The sequence below is a fragment of the Dreissena polymorpha genome, chromosome 7 (assembly GCF_020536995.1).
Source record: "Dreissena polymorpha isolate Duluth1 chromosome 7, UMN_Dpol_1.0, whole genome shotgun sequence".
Lineage (NCBI taxonomy): Eukaryota > Metazoa > Mollusca > Bivalvia > Myida > Dreissenidae > Dreissena > Dreissena polymorpha.
Genome location: NC_068361.1, coordinates 54,532,714 through 54,545,934, shown reverse-complemented (window position 1 = coordinate 54,545,934; position 13,221 = coordinate 54,532,714). Strand labels below are relative to the sequence as shown.

General features: G+C 37.9%; 1 long non-coding RNA gene across 1 annotated transcript; it reads left to right on the top strand.

The window, feature by feature from the left end:
- Positions 1 to 6,740: 6,740 nt before the first annotated feature.
- LOC127838340 (uncharacterized) lies at positions 6,741 to 8,405 on the top strand. Its single transcript, XR_008029772.1, has 2 exons — positions 6,741 to 7,522; positions 7,668 to 8,405. It is a non-coding gene; the product is annotated as an uncharacterized LOC127838340 (long non-coding RNA).
- Positions 8,406 to 13,221: the final 4,816 nt, after the last annotated feature.

The window sequence follows — 13,221 nt, the reverse complement described above, 5'->3', positions numbered from 1 at the left end:
CTGATTTTGACCCTTCAAGCGATGTAATGATATTGTCATCATAATTTGACATATTAAAACTTTGCATGAAATATACCAGGCTTTTTCCGCTTCATTTTGGGAAAACGCCACACTGGAATTTTGGGAATTTCGCGTCGTGAAAACCCCCATTTTGGGAAAAAATTAATCGCAAAATTGGCTCAATTGGGAAAAATTATTGCATATAAATAGTGTTTCTTATATTTCAAAGACGCCGTTAACTGGTAAATAACGACTATTTGGATAACTTATTATTAAAATGTTTCAAAATATTATGATCATGTGTGATAAGTGCAGGTTTTTTAATCTTAATTTGGTGAAAAGGCTTGGCCTTTTATGAGGTGAAAAAAATCGCGTGAAGCGCCGGATTTTGAGGAAAATAAGGAAAGTCTTAAATAATCATTTACATATTTTACAGTTTTTAAAACAAATTCAAGGCAATTTCTACACCGGATCAGGTCAACATATATATTTTAAGGGTAAAAAAAAAAATTTTTTTTTTTTTTTTTTGTGAATTGGGAATTTTTTTTTTCAATTGGGAAAAAAACAACCAGATTTGCATTGGGAATGGGGCCGAATTTCAGACCTGTGGCATAGGGCGGAAAAAGCCTGTATACACTTCCCATTTTAAGTGGTTAATTTTCTGTCAAAATATAATAATAAATATTTAACGTATTAAGCGTATACCAGTAAAATAAAACTTGTATCATTCAAAGGCATATCAATAATGTAGGGAAAAACTTAATTCAAACAAGCATTTTTGATTGACCACAAGCAGAGCTCCAGATAAGGGCCGTACAGCCGTACATATGACTTTTTCATGAAGGTTTACGCATTTATTTTTATAAACTGGACGTACAATTACGACTTTAATATCCCTTTTACGCATTTACGAAAAAAATCTGGCCTTACCGATACGTCAGCGTCAGCGCGGCGTGATTTGTTGGTCTCTTACCTAACAGCGCCTTTTCGTTTATTAAAATAACCAAAAAGTTGTAGACTAGGTTCAATGTTATTGTCTATTCTGTCGCGTGATTTCTGGTAACTTGTAAACCCGTCAAAAAATATGTCTGCGCGCAAGGGAGGCTGGCTTAACCGAAAGCGGTTAAAAAACACACTTTGTTGTCCTATAATGGCTACATACGGTCATCTTACCATCCTGACATTCAATCTGTAAACCCAGGAAAAAGACATTGTTGCCCCGATATTAAACGATTTGATTTCATCGGTGGCTAAAAATGTGGCTTTGACAGTTAACTGCTAAAGCAATTGTTCTTTTGAGATGAGACAGTGACATTTGTGTTCATTTACTTAGCTTACTAGTTGGCTTGTGTTTTCTTGTCAAGAAAAATTATTTAAATGAAGAATTAGTATTTAATCATGAGTTTTAATGTGTAGTTGTATTTGCATCATACTTTAGAATGAAAACCTAATAAAGTAACTGTTTAAGAAGCTAAGTATATTTATTATAATTGCTGCAAATGTTTCTGTAAAGTCATTTATACACCCTTCATTATTCAAGAACACAGGAGTACAGTACTACCTGTATTTTTAAAATAAATTTTGGGGGGAGCATATAGTCGCCGCTTCGTCCGTCTGTCCGTCCGTGCAAATTTTTTGTCCAGGCTATTTCTCAGCAACTAATGACCTGAATTCAGTGAAACTTAATGGGAAGCTTCCCTGCCAAGAGGAGATGTGCATATTATCATTGGGTTCTGGTCGGATGATTTTTCACAGAGTTATGGCCCTTTGAAATTTTCCATTAACTGTACATATAGTGCAATTCTTGTCCGGGCTATTTCTCAGCAACTAATGACCGGAATTCAATGAAACTTTATGGGAAGCTTCACTACCAAGAGGAGATGTGCATATTATCAGCGGGTTCTGGTCGGATGATTTTTCACAGAGTTATGGCCCTTTGAAATTTTCCATTAACTGTACATATAGTGCAATTCTTGTCCGGGCTATTTCTCAGCAACAAATGACCGGAATTCAATGAAACTTTATGGGAAGCTTCACTACCAAGAGAAGATGTGCATACAAATTATCAGCGGGTTCTGGTCGGATGATTTTTCACAGAGTTATGGCCCTTTGAAATTTTCTATAAAAAATTCTTGTCCCCCCAACTACTGTGCCCTCAAGACATTTCCTTTTATCTGAATATATAGTGCAATATTGTGACAGAAAAAACTTTGGGGAGCATCACCCGTCTCCGACGGTTTCTTGTTGGATATGGTAGTACAAGTACTAATTGATTTTCAGCGTTACTCCTTGTCTTTGACTTTCTGTCAGTGGCAGTACCGTTACTAATTTCACAAATCCTTATCTGGAGCTCTGCACAAGTGGGTTTAAATAATGTGTCCGAATTTTTTTTACAGATTTATTATATAAAAGGCTATCTATTTATTTTATCACTCATATATATATATTCACTAAAAGATAGATTTCAATATACATGCCTAGACAGTTCAATTTGCACCATGTCTGTTTTTTCCACTTGTTTGTAATAATCCTTTCATATTGTCATTGGATGTAAAAGTTATTAAATGTGAATACAAATGAACAGAACATTTCAATATTGTCATGTACTTTGCTTGTTAATTATAGTACTTTGTGGTTTATGGTTGATTAAACACTCCTCTTACTAATTTGATCTTTCATGGAAAATACGTGTCAACGCGCTCATACCTTTGAGAATTATAGTTATATAATACTATGTATTTTTAACCAGGTTTTCCGAAGGAAAAAACTCATTATTTGATTGGCTAATGTCGGCAGACGGGCCGAACAAGCTTGTCCAGGCCATAACTATGTCGTTCTTTGTGAGATTTAAGAATCATTTGGCACATTTGTTCACCCTCATTTGACTGTGTGTCCTGCACAAGAATTGCGTAGATATCTGCAACGTCAAGGTCACACTTTGAGTTCAAAGGTCAAAAACGCCCATAAATGAGCTTGTCCAGATCATAACTATGTCATTCATTGTGAGATTTTAAAATTACTCGGTACATTTGTTCACAATCATTGCGGTACATTTGTTAACAATCATTGGATGATGTGTCATGCGAAAGCATTACGTAGATATCTCCAAGGTCAAGGTTGCCACGACTTGAAAAAGATTGAATTTGACACAAGAGGGGTAACTAGGAACAATAAGTAACAATGCACATTTTTAGCTCACCTGAGCGATAGCTCGAGTGAGCTATTGTGATCACTCGGCGTCCGTCCGTCCGTCCGTCTGTAAACAATTTGTAAACATCTTCTTCTACTAAACCATTGAGCCAATTTCAACTTAATTTCATGTGGAGCATCCCTAGGTCATGGGACAAAAGAATTGTTAAAAAAAATTTGATCACATAACCAAGATGGCCGCCATGACCATATATGGTAAAAACCTTTAAAAATCTTCTTGTCAGAAACCGCTCATCAGATTTTCAAAAAATTTCACAGGGATGACCTTTGAATGCTCCCCTGAAAAAGTTGTTCAAAGAAATTTGATTCGTCAAAAAACATGGCCGCAGGAGCTCGTTGAACTTTGCATGTTTATTCGTTTTTGCCTATTTTGTGAAAACTTTCAAAAATCTTCCACATTTTTTGTCCGATCCTTTCCAAATTTGCACAGTGTCTTTATATCAATGAGGACAAGAACCCTACAAAAAATGAGCATTATTGGTCCATGAAGTACAGAATTACCTCCCCTTGAATTGAGAAAATGGTGTTTATGCAATAAAGTCCAAATTTTTCATCCAATTCTTTCCAAACTTGTAAGGATTTAGCATGGTTCAAACAAGGGAAACAACTACGGTTTATGCATGTTCTTTTTATTACAGATTTGCCTCCCTTTAATTCATTCAAAATCTCATTTTACAGCAGAGATTCCAAATCTGACCTGTAAATGAGCCCCATATTTACTGCCAGTGCTAGGTTACCTTTTCCCATTTGATCATTCTAAAGTATTGGTCTTGTAATGCTGCTACTGCTTCTGCTACTGCTACTGCTACTGCTACTACTACTACTACTACTACTACTACTACTACTACTACTACTACTACTACTTCTACTACTACTACTACTACTACTTATACTACTACTATTTCTACTACTACTACTACTACTACTACTACTACTACTACTACTACTACTACTACTACTACTTATACTACTAGTACTACTACTACTACCACCACCACCACCACCACCACCACCACGTCTACTATTACTACTTCTACTACTACTGCCACTACTACTACTACTTTTACCACTACTACTACTACTACTACTACTACTACTACTACTACTACTACTACTACTACTACTACTACTACTACAACCACTACTACTACTACTACTACTACTACTACTACTACTACTACTACTACTTCTACTACTACTACTACTACTACTTCTACTACTACTACTACTACTACAACTACTATTACTACTACTACTACTACTACTACTACTACTACTACTACTACTACTACTACTACACCACCGACACCACCACCACCACCATTCACAGTGACAAAAAACGTATTCACACAATGGCTGCTACTACAACTTATAGCCCATATAGGGGGGGCATGCATGTTTTACAAACAGCCCTTGTTTCTATGGGAATTTAACCACAACTGTTCATGTTTATCTCCGACACATATTTTTAGGTTACCTGTCATGAAGTGACACGGTGAGCTTATGTGATCGTGTGATGTCCGGCGTCCGTTGTGCGTGCCTGCGTGTGTCCGTGCGTCCGTCCGTCAACAATTTGTTTGTGTAGACAGTAGAGGTCACAGTTTGCATCCAATCTTGATGAAATTTGGTCAAAATGTTTATCTTGATGAAATCCGGTTTGGGATTGTATTTGGGTCATCTGGGGTCAAAAACAAGGTCACGAGGTCAAATAATAGAACAACCTTCTGTAGACAGTAGAGGTCACAGTTTTCATCCAATCTTTATGAAATTTGGTCAGAATGTTTATCTTGATGAAATCTGGGTTTGGATTTTATTTGGGTCATCTGGGGTCAAAAAACTAGGTCACTAGGTCAAATAATAGAAAAACCTTGTGTAGACATTAGAGATCAGTTTTCATCCAACCTTTATGAAATTTGGTCAGAATTCTTGATGAAATCTGGGTGGGATTGTATTTGGGTCATCTGGGGTAAAAATCTAGGTCAAATAAATAGAAAAACCTTGTGTTGACAATAGAGGTCACAGTTTTCATCCAATATTTATGAACTGTGGTCAGAATGTTTATCTTGATGAAATCTGGATTGGGATTGTATTGGGTCATCTAGAGTCAGGAACTAGGTCACTAGGTCAAATCATAGAAAAACTTTGTGTAGACAAGAGAGGTCATAGTTTTCATCTGATCTTAATGAGTCAGGCGAGCGATTCAGGGCCATCATGGCCCTCTTGTTCATTGTCTTCCTTTATCAGACTTTTTTATGCCCTCATTAGGGTGGCATATGGCAGTTGAACTGTCCATCAATCTGTCTGTCTGTCCATCCATCCGAAAACTTTTTCATTGGCCATAACTTTTGCAATATTGAAGATAGCAACTTGATATTTGGCATGCATGGGTATCTCATGAAGCTGCACATTTTGAGTGGTGAATGGTCAAAGTCATCCTTCAAGGTCAAGTCAAAAAATACAATCCAAGGGAAGTAATAAGCTTTAAAAGGGAGATAATTTCTAAACCTGCGGTGTGCCAAATGATATACGTAGTGAAATTTTATTTCAAAGCGGTGCAATAGGGGGCATTGTGAAAAACACATCTCTTGTTCCAAATTAAAATCAAGGTCGCCAGGGCTAAAAATAGATTGAATTTGACACAAGGGGGATAACTAGGATGCACATTTTGAATTGTCTCTCTTTATCAGACTTTTTTTTTAAATTGAAAACCTGGTTTTGTGACAATTTTGTCCCTTGTTTTTATTGATTTTATCAAGGTCCCAATACGGATACTTCTTATATCTTTGTTTTGTGCAATTATCAATGTTCAGTGTTAAGATCACCTTTACTCTGATGTAGTGGGTAGCTCATATTTTTATGAAGATGAAATACAATATACAGTATATATACAGTTTGAGTACTGGTACTAAAAATTATGTTGTTTACCGGTAATGATTATTTAGGTGATATAATGTTTAATTTATAATTTCTTATCAATTTATTGCCTAAACACATGCCGGAATGCATAGGTTTATTGTTATTGTAATTTATTTCAGTGAGCATAAAAATCTCAAATGTTAACATTATTAATCATCTGGCCTTAAATCGTCAATATTCTCCACTATTTGCATAACAAAGGAAAAGAAAGTTATCACGTTCAGCCTTGTTATGAAATTTGATCCTTCACATGATATCTACATGTGTAAATAGTGTACATGTAAGTATTGAGAAACTGGCTAACCGCTTATTCAATATTATTCTATTGAGGTTTATTTTAAGCAAATAGTTAATGTTGACTATTTTCTGTGTATGTTTGATATGAACAGTGGATTTTTGTATATCCTAATTTATACTGTAGTAAACATGTAAAAAATATAGAACTTGTCTACTCTAATATGTATGGATTGAAAATAACATATTACAAAATGTTGGCTTTATTTTCTTTCAGGAACATAGAAGAAATTATGGCAGCTAAAGGTGAATCTGTCAAATATCTCTCCACAAGCAATGGGAGTGTAGAAATAGTGTTAGAACCTTCAGAAGGGGAGAGTTAATGTCTGTGAAGTGTCAGTGACTGTAGTGTGAAGAGTTTGTGTTTACCATCAATCAGAAGTGACCAGATGCCATAATTATTTACTTTTAGATATTTTATAATTGGAAGTTGTTTTGAGTTGTCTTAATCTTGTTCTATGTTTGATTATCCAGATGATGCAGTGAATTATGATTCCATCATACTATTCACATTACCCACAGTTCGTGTTAGGTGCACGCTTTTTAATTTCACTGGCTTAAATTATTCTGTTACAATTGATTGTTTGGAATTAGCAATTTCTATCAGAGTTCTTAAGGTTATTAACTGATAAAATGTGGTTAAAGCCGCTTTTTTTCCTGAAGTTTTTCGAAAAAGATAATTGCCAGGCTTGACTTCCAACTTGAGTTGGCCAAACAGGCAGCCATTAATTTGTATTCCTGCCATAACTTATTTATGCCCCCCTTCGAAGAAGGGGGGTATATTGCTTTGCTCATGTCGGTCGGTCGGTAGGTCGGTCGGTCTGTCCGTCCACCAGGTGGATGTCGTATGATAACTCAAGAACGCATACGCCTAGGATCATGAAACTTCATAGGTAGATTGATCATGACTCGCAGATGACCCCTATTGATTTTGAGGTCACTAGGTCAAAGGTCAAGGTCACGGTGACCGGAAATAGTTAAATGGTTTTCGGATGATAACTCAAGAACGCATAAGCTTAGGATCATGAAACTTCATAGTTAGATTGATCATGACTCGCAGATGACCCCTATTGATTTTGAGGTCACTAGGTCAAAGGTCAAGGTCACGGTGACCCGAAATAGTAAAATGGTTTCCGGATGATAACTCAAGAACGCATACGCCTAGGATCATGAAACTTCATGGGTAGATTGATCATGACTCGCAGATGACCCCTATTAATTTTGAAGTCACTAGGTCAAAGGTCAAGGTCACGGTGACCCAAATAGTAAAATGGTTTCCGGATGATAACTCAAGAACGCATACGCCTAGGATCATGAAACTTCATGGGTAGATTGATCATGACTCACAGATGACCCCTATCAATTTTGAGGTCACTAGGTCAAAGGTCAAGGTCACGGTGACCCGAAATAGTAAAATGGTTTCCGGATGATAACTCAAGAACGCATACGCCTAGGATCATGAAACTTCATAGGTAGATTGATCATGACTTGCAGATGACCCCTATTGTTTTTGAGGTCACTAGGTCAAAGGTCAAGGTCACGGTGACCTGAAATAGTAAAATGGTTTTCGGATGATAACTCAAGAACGCTTTTGCCTAGGATCATGAAACTTCATAGGTAGATTGATCATGACTCGCAGATGACCCCTATTGATTTTGAGGTCACAAGGTCAAAGGTCAAGGTCACGGTGACCCGAAATAGTAAAATGATTCGGATGATAACTCAAGAACGCTTTTGCCTAGGATCATGACACTTCATAGGTACATTGATCATGACTCGCAGATGACCCCTATCGATTTTCAGGTCACTAGGTCAAAGGTCAAGGTCACAGTGACAAAAATCGTGCTCACACAATGGCTGCCACTACAAAGGACAGCCCATATGGGGGGCATGCATGTTTTACAAACAGCCCTTGTTATAATATTGTTTAAGTTCTCATATTTCACAAAATTATGTTTGTTTTGTATATTAAATATGTTACTCTACATCTGGTTTGATATTATGTATTTGTTTTTGATTGATTGTTTATTGGTTAATTGAAAATGTTAGTAAAGTATCGGACAGACAGATCTATTGACATACATATTATGTAACCATCAGATCTTTGACAATAAACAAGTGTTCCGTATAAAAATAACGCTAACTTACATCATTGTAGATGAATATGACATCATGTAATATTAACCCGCAGGATAGTACAACAAAATAACAGCAAACCATGACAAACACACAGCATACCATGACAAACACACACCATACCATGACAAACACACAGCATACCATCACATACACACATCATACCATGACAAACACACAGCAAACTATGACAAACACACAGCAGACTATGACATGCACCCAGTGTACCATCACAAACACACATCATTCCATGACAAACACACAGCAGACTATGGCAAACAAACAGCATACATGTACCATCACATACACACAACGTACCATCACAAACACACGGTATACCATGGCAAACACACATCATACCATGACAAACACACAGCAGACTATCACAAACACACAGCATACCAAGACAAACACACGTAATAGTATGGCAAGCTTACAGCATACTACTATAAGCACATATAATATGATTTAAACCCACATCATTTCAATAAACACACAGTGTACCATGACAAACACACAGTATAACATGACAAACACACAGCACACCATGACAATCTCACAGCAGACTGACAAACACAGCAGACTATGACAAACACAGCATACCAACACAAATGCACAGCATACCAAAACAAACAAACAGCATTTCATCACAAACACACAGCATACTGTACTATGGCATGCACACTATAATAAGCACATATCATATGCTTTAAACCCACATCAATTGAATGAAACAGCCTCAATATCAATTGTCAACAGGAGACAGAGGAGGCGTTTCATTGTTTACTGTTAAGACTGGTTCACAGTTCTTAATATTAACTTAAAGAGATGTAGCTGATCAAGCAGGATTTAAAGGGACTGTCAACCACGAATGAAGAAAAAAGAAAAGTTCTAAATTACCGCATTTTTTACAATTATTAGTTAATATTGATTAAAATATCACGACTGGTATATTACATAACTTGAAAAAAAGTTCATATTTTTATCCCCACGCTTTTTGAAAAAAAGGTGGGGATATTGTGGTTATCTCCGCCGTCCGTCCGTCTGTCTGTCCGTCCGTCCTGGCCACTATCTCCTCCTACACTAAAAGCACTAGAACCTTGAAACTTACACACATGGTAGCTATGAGCATATGTGCGACCCTGCACTATTTGGAATTTTGATCTGACCCCTGGGTCAAAAGTTATAGCGGTTGGGGTGGGGCCGCGTCAGAAATTATCACTCATTTTTTTAGGTTATTTTACATTTACTTCTTTATTTCTACACCGATTTACTTCAAATTGATACTGGACCTCTCTTATGACAATACGGTCAATCTCAACCATGCATGGCCCCATTCCCAACCCTGGGACGCCGCGCCCACATAGGCCACACCCACCAAAAATTTCCATTTACTATAATTTTTTCATTTCTACACGGATTCACTTCAAATTGATACTGAACTTTTGTTATGACATTAGGGTCAATCTCAACTATGCATGGCCCCAATCCCAACTCTGGGGCGCCCGCCCACATAGGCCACACCCACCAAAAAACTCCATTTACTATAATTTTTTCATTTCTACACGGATTCACTTCAAATTGATACTGAACTTCTCTTATGACATTAGGGTCAATCTCAACTATGCATGGCCCCATAACCAACCCTGGGGCCCCGCCCACATAGACCACACCCACCCAAAATTGCCTTTACTATAATTTCTTCTTTTCTACACCGATTCACTTCAAATTGATACTGAACTTCTCTTATGACATTAGGGTCAATCTCAACTATGCATGGCCCCATAACCAACCCTGGGGCCCCGCCCACATAGACCACACCCACCCCAAAATTGCCTTTACTATAATTTCTTCATTTCTACACCGATTCACTTCAAATTGATATTGAACTTCTCTTATGACAATACAGTCAATCTCAACTATGCATGGCCCCATTACCAACCCTGGGGCGCCCCGCCCACATAGACCACACCCACCCAAAATTGCCTTTTACTATAATTTCTTTATTTCTACACCGATTCACTTCAAATTGATACTGAACCTCTCTTATGACAATACGGTCAATCTCAACTATGCATGGCCCCATTACCAACCCTGGGGCCCCGCCCACATAGACCACACCCGCCCAAAATTGCCTTTTACTATAATTTCTTCATTTCTACACCGATTCACTTCAAATTGATACTGAACTTCTCTTATGACAATACGGTCAATCTCAACTATGCATGGCACAATTACCAACCCTGGGGCGCCCTGCCCACATATGTCACACCCACCCAAAATTGCCTTTTACTATAACTTCTTCATTTCTACACCAATTCACTTCTAATTGATGATGAACTTCTCTTATGACAATACGGTCAATCTCAGCTATGCATGGCCCCATTACCAACCCTGGGGCACACCTAGGTCAAACATTCGGCGTGGGGATACGCGTTGGCCTCTGCCGCGCCATTTCTAGTTAGTATATTTGGTAATAAAATTTTGCGTTGTGAAATCGAAAGTACATCGCGAAAATAGGTGACATAACGATATACACTATAAATAACGCTAGTAGATTGATCATTTTCTATATAAGATATATACAATTCACTACGCATGCACAATTTGCATTCCTGGGTTAACCACGTGACGATGATGATCAATCTACTGGCGTTATTTATAGTTAACTGGTAGTTACCTGGTAGACATACCCAGTAAATTTTATTTCCAAATATACTGAAAATATGAAAACTTAACAACTTTTTTTCACGGAATGTAATATACCAGTCGTATTATTTTAATCAATATTAACTAATAATTGTACAAATATACAGCATTTTACAACTTTTCTTTTGTATGTGGTCGTGGTTGACAGTCCCTTTAAGGGCAAGTGTTCACTATTCTATTTTTATACTTTTTGCCAAGAATGCATAATATACTTAGAACAAGAAGTAGTACCTATGTGTTTGCATGCACTGTCAGGCACGAGTTATGTGTAATTATTATCCTTATTTACTTAATTTATCCTAATATGGTAATAAAACCTTGTAAACACTCTAAAATGGCCACATTTATTGTCCGATCTTCATGAAACCTGGTCAGAATATTTTTCTCAATGATATCTTGGATTAGTTCGAAAATGGTTCTGGTTGGTTGAAAAACATGGTCAGCAGGGGATGGGGCATTTTTGCTATACCTTGCTAACACATAATGAATGTAAACTTAGCTCTGCCATCAACATCACATAAGGTCGCCGTGGTGTAATGGATATGGTGTCCGCCTTGCGACCAGGAGGTCACGGGTTCGATCCCCACCGTGGGAGCGTTCTTTAGATCTCCCCCAAAGACACCAAGTACTGGTTCTAGGCCCAGGAAACGGACTCGAGAGCGTTTATATAAGCCTAAGGCTTTCGACGCAATCGAGCTAAAATAAATAGGTTTAAACTAACATCACATAAACGTAAACATTATTAGAGTGTTATTGACCAAGCATGATAGTGCAGAAAAAAGATGTATTCATAATTAAAGGACAATTGTTGTGTATGTCCACCCTAAAGGGAAACTGAATATCAAGGATGTGCATTTCCAACTTAACCGGATACTGCATATCAAGGATAATCATGCCCTCCCTTAAGGGAAGCTGCATATCAAGGATGTGCATGTCCAACATAAAGGGTAGCTGACTATCAAGGATGTGCATGTCCAACATAAAGGCATACTGCATATCAAGGATGTGCATGTCCAACCTAAAGGGATACTGCATATTTGGGATGGCCATGTCCAACCTAAAGGGAGACTGCATATCAAGGATGTGCATTTTCAACATAAAGGGATACTGCATATCAAGGATAGCCATGTCCATCCTAGAGGGATGCTGCATATCAAGGATGTGCATGTCCAAACCAAATGGATACTGCATATCAAGGATGTGCATGTCCATTATAAAGGCATACTGCATATCAAGGATAGCCATGTCCATCCTTAAGGGAGGCTGCTAATCGTGAATGTGCATATCCAACCCAAAGGGATACTGCATATCAAGGATGTGCATGTCCATCATAAAGGCATACTGCATATCAAGGATAGCCATGTCCATCCTTAAGGGAGGCTGCTTATCGTGAATGTGCATATCCAACCCAAAGGAATACTGCATATCAAGGATAGCCATGTCCATCCTTAAGGGAGGCTGCTTATCATGGATGTGCATGTCCAACCTAAAGGGATACTGCATATCAAGGATAGCCATGTCCATCCTTAAGGGAGGCTGCTTATCATGGATGTGCATGTCAAGGATACCCATGTCCATCCTTAAGGGATACTGCATATCAAGGATGGTCATGTCCACCCTAAAGCATACAGCATATCAAGGATGTGCATGTTCAACCTAAAGGGATGCTTCATACGGGAATCAAGGATGGTCATGCCAATCCTAAAGGGATACTGCATATCAAGGGTGGCCATGTCAATCCTAAAGGGATGCTGCTTATCATGGATGTGCATGTCCAACCTAAAGGGCTACTGCATATCAAGGATGTGCATGTCCATCTTAAAGGCTACTGCATATCAAGGATGTGCATGTCCATCTTAAGGGATACTGCATATCAAGGATGTGCATGTCCATCCTAAAGGGATACTGCATATCAAGGATCTGCATGTCCAACCTTAAGGGATGATGCATGTCAAG